Raw genomic sequence first — 4,664 nt, forward strand, 5'->3', positions numbered from 1 at the left:
AGGTCTCCTCTGGTTGCAAATGAATTTTAGGATTGTTTTCTCTAGTTCTCTGACGTATGTAAATTATACTTTGATTGGGATTGCATTCATTCTGTATAGCCGTTTTGGGAGTATGGCAATTTCACTATGTTGGTTGTGCCTACCCAAGAAGAAGGGATATCATTCCATGTTTGGATGTCCTCTTTTATCTCCTTCTTTAGAGTACTATAGATTTCAATGTAGAGATTTTTTACTTCCTTTGTTAGATTCATTCTTAAGTGTTTCAATTTTTGGATGCTATTGTGAAAGATCTTTTTTCCCTAATTTCTTTCAGTGAGTTTGTTTGTACACAGGAATGCTATTAATTTTTGAGTGTTGACTTTGTATGCAGCTAAGATGCTGAATTTGGTTATTAAATATAGACATCTTCTGGTCTTTTTTCGGGTCGCCCATGCAGACTATCATGTAATCTGCACATAATGGTAATTTAACTTCTTCCTTTCCCAGCTTTATTCCTTTTATTTCTTTCTCTTGTCTAATTGCTCTGGTCAGTGCTTTCAGAATGATATTGAATAGGAGTGGTGATAGAGGACAGCTTTTTCTTGTTCCTGATCTTAGAGTGAAAGCTTTCAGTTTTTGTCTATTTAATATGATGTTGGCTGTTGCTTGGTCATTGATGGCTTTTATCAGATTGAGATAAAGACAATGTGTTCCGATTTTCTGTAGGGTTTTTATTATGAATTTGTGCTGGACATTGTCAAATGTTTTTCTGTGTCTATCGAGATGATCATGTGATTTTTGTCTCTGGCTCTGTTGATATGGTGTATTATGTTTATTGATGGGATATGTTGAATCATCCCTGCATCCCTGTGATGAGTCCTACTTGGTTGTGGTATTTAATATTCTTGATGATTTTCTGCATTCTCTTTGCTGGTATCTTACTGAAGATTTTTGTGTCTATGTTTATTAGAGAGTTTGGCCTATAGGTCTCTTTTTTGGTTGGGTCCTTCTCTGGTTTTGGTATCAGGATGATACTTGCTTCCAGGAATGACTTTGGGAGTATTGCTTCACTTTCTACTTCATCTAATAGTGGCATTAGATCTTCTCTGATTTTCTTTTTAAAATAATTTTACTTTACTTGAAAGATATGCAAGAGGTAATTCCAAAATCACATTAAAAATTATAAATATAGGACTTCTTTTGTTAAAAGTCTAGAGTACACTTTGAAGTAAATGCTAAATATCCCTTGTCAACTATATTTGGGACAAAAATTAAATCTTTACTACTATCAGTTTCTTAAAAGTGCTATTTTTAATATCTATAAAGACAAAACTAATTCTAGTGCTTTGTATTCCATCCAAAAATCTATACATTCCTTTATTCACAGGGCCAGATGCTTGTGTTACTAAAAATACGTATCCAAACTGTTGGAACCTTTTAAATAGATTTAGCATTTCATCTGTTTGGGGGAAGACAGGGAAGTCCTAACAATCAACACAGACTGTTCTTAAATTATCAGAGATGACTCACTTTATGACATAACATGTTTTAACTTACATGAAACAAATTTGATGAATATGTTATTGAAAAAACATATTTGTGTAGGTCAAAAAGAGTATCCACAGGTGCAACCTTTCTGAGATCCAGGCTTGGATGCCACACTCCACAGCTGATTGATACATTCTCTTCCAACCTGATTTAGTTTCACTTCTTCAGGAGTTATATTCAGCACATTGATTGAACTATGTTTATTTAGATACAGAGGAACTTGTCTGGCAAAAGTCTGAAGTAGGTGAAACAGCAGAGATTCCATTTTGCATGTGGAAACTAGAGACCCATTAGATACATTGGAAGGCTTGTTTTGCCATGGCTTTGAGTGCATTATAAGATTGTCTTGATCAGAACTTCCTGAGAATGCACTGGGAAGTTTCAAACTGTTGCTTTAACCAACAGGCTCGCTCTTCTTCAAATGCCTTTCTCTCCAATCCTAGGTGAATAGCTACTTCTAAAGGTTTCATCTTTCTCTATCAAAATTCTGGTTTTGTTCCTTAAAAAAGGACTATTATTCTTTAAGGTGCTCCTTTTCTTCCAATGACTAACAGTCTCATAATAGTGAAGTGGTATCAACAACACATGCAGTAATGAGTTGCTACCATAAAAGTTGCTGCTACATTTTATTCATTTCTTTGCATTTCTCAGTTTCTCAGTTTCTTGTTCATGGTCTTCTCATGATATTACATCTTCATCAATAGAAACTTCTCAGTGCACCGTTGAAAATTGGTTGCCATGTTTTTCTACATGCCTTCAAAATTCTCCACTATGCTCTCTCATAGTTTTATAGGCAAGGTCCCACACACACTCTCTACTTAGTTCTCAAGCATCTTCTTCATCAGAGATAACAGTTCCTGTTACTCTCTCATCTGCTCTTTCTCTGGGTTTCTTCTTTTGGGGAGAAATCATTTCCTTTTTCATTTGCTGAAGAACCTTCTTAAATTCAGCATTTTCCATTAGGATTTGTTTCTGATGGTATTCATAATCACTCAAGTGAATTTTATATATTTCATCTTCATTCCTATCTTCTGTTTTGACAGTCCTCCAGGAGACCCTTTTTACATCAGCTCTGCCCATGTAGTTTAAAACATCCATGGCTATTTTTAAAAATCTATTTTGTTCATAACAAGTTGATGTAGATGGTCCTTTAGTTTATTATATTCATGCTCTTTTCTTTTCATAGCATGATTATACTCAGTAGCTCAACTTGTAATGATATTCTGTAATTTCTGTACCTCATACTTCTCATTTGTCAGTAGCTCATGGAAATTCCTGTTCTTGCATTGTAATTCTCTGTCTCTCTCCTGAAGCCCAATAATTTCCCTCCTGGAGGTTTCCAGTTGTTTCTTAAGTTTTCCATAGTAGCTATGCAGATGGTCCATATCACTTCCCAGTTTCAGATTCTGTGTTTCCACATTTTCGTGAGCTAGAATGTTCTTTCACTGAAGTAGAAGTATCTCATTCATACTATTTAAAACAGAAATTAGATTTAATTCTCTTATTGCTTCTTTATGTTTGGGTTCTTCATACAGTGAAGCAAACCTGAAAATAGTCAGTTCCTGATAATATTAAATACTCTGCTTAATATTCTCTTCTTTGCAGAAGACACTGAAAAAAAACTGTGTAAATTTTTTGATAAAGGTATTGAAGAACATAGCACTTGCTGTGAGTATAAACTTGATGGAGACATCTTTCTTTCTGAGGTATGAGAGACATTTTTGCTTTCTGCATACAGTCATGGATCTGTAACAGTCATCTAATCTCCCATAGCAATTTCCAAAGCCAAGGTACCTGAGAAACTAGTTCAGCACTGAGACACATAGCCAGCTACTATCACTCTTCTGTGTAGGCATTGTCACAGTCCTGGGAGCAGTGTGGAGTCAGTACTTGCAGCTCCCTCTCATAACTCCCACAGGCTCGTGGGCCCACAGGCTCCACTGTGGGCTCCCACATCCCAATGTCCTCTAAATTTCTTGTAGAATTCAGCAGTGAAGCAGGACCTGGTCTTTTCTTCATTGGTAAGTGTGTAATTACATTTTCAATTTCATTGACTGATATTGGATTATTTAGAATTTTTATCTTCTTGATTCAACTTTGGTAATTCATATGTATCTAGGAATCTGTTCATTTCTTCTGTGTTTTCTATCTTATTAGAGTAAAAGTTCTCAAAGTAGGTATTGATGATCTTCTGGATTTATGGAAGGTCCATTGCAATTTCACTCTTTTCATTCCTAATTGCATGAATTTAAGTGTTTTCTTTCTTTTTATATAAGGTTGGCTAAGGGATTATTGATTTTATTAATCTTTCAAAGTACCAACTCCTAGATTCATTGATTCTTTGTATTGTTTTCTTAGTATCAATTGCATTAATATGTGCTCTAGTATTTGTAATTTCCTCCCTAATCCAAGCTTTAGGCTCAACTTCTTCTTCTTCTTCTAGAAATTTGAGGTTGAACATTAAGTTGTTTATTTAAGCTCATTCTGTTTTCCTGATATTAGAATTCAGTGCTAAGAATTTCCCTTGTAGGACTATTTTCATTGCATCCCATAATTTCTGGTATGTTTTATTGGCAATATAATTTAATTGTAGGTGCTCCTTAATTTCTTCTTTAATTTCACTGGTGACCCATTTGTTGTTCAGAAGGGTTTTGTTTACTTTCTATGTTTTTATGTAGTTTCCACGTTTTTTTGTCATTGTTTTCCAACTTCATTGCAGCATGGTTTGATAATATACATGGAATAATTTCAATTCATTTGCCTTTACTTAAACATGGGCTAGTATGTGGTTATTTTGGAGAACATCCCATGTGCAGGTGAAAAGACTGTATTCTGATGTTGTGGGCTGGAACACTATGTAAGCATATACTAAGTCCATCTGTTCACAAGTTTTGTTCAGTTCCAGTACTTCTTGATCAATTTTTTGTCTGGTTGTTCTCTCTATTTGTGATAGTGGGATATTGAGTTCCCCTGCTATGTTTGTGTTAGTGCTTATTTGATTTTTTATGTCCAATAATATTTATTTTATATAATTGGGTACTCCTCTATTTGGAGCATATTTATAACTGTTCTCTCTTCTTGCAGTTTTCCCTTATGAAGTACATAGTGACATTCTTTATCTCTATTGATCAGTCTTA

At 34.6% G+C, this 4,664-nt stretch overlaps 1 pseudogene; it reads right to left on the bottom strand.

The window, feature by feature from the left end:
* Nucleotides 1-1,585: 1,585 nt before the first annotated feature.
* Nucleotides 1,586-3,298, bottom strand: LOC102024612 (annotated as a pseudogene).
* Nucleotides 3,299-4,664: the final 1,366 nt, after the last annotated feature.

Source organism: Chinchilla lanigera, unplaced genomic scaffold (assembly GCF_000276665.1).
Source record: "Chinchilla lanigera isolate Chin_1 unplaced genomic scaffold, ChiLan1.0 scaffold00142, whole genome shotgun sequence".
Lineage (NCBI taxonomy): Eukaryota > Metazoa > Chordata > Mammalia > Rodentia > Chinchillidae > Chinchilla > Chinchilla lanigera.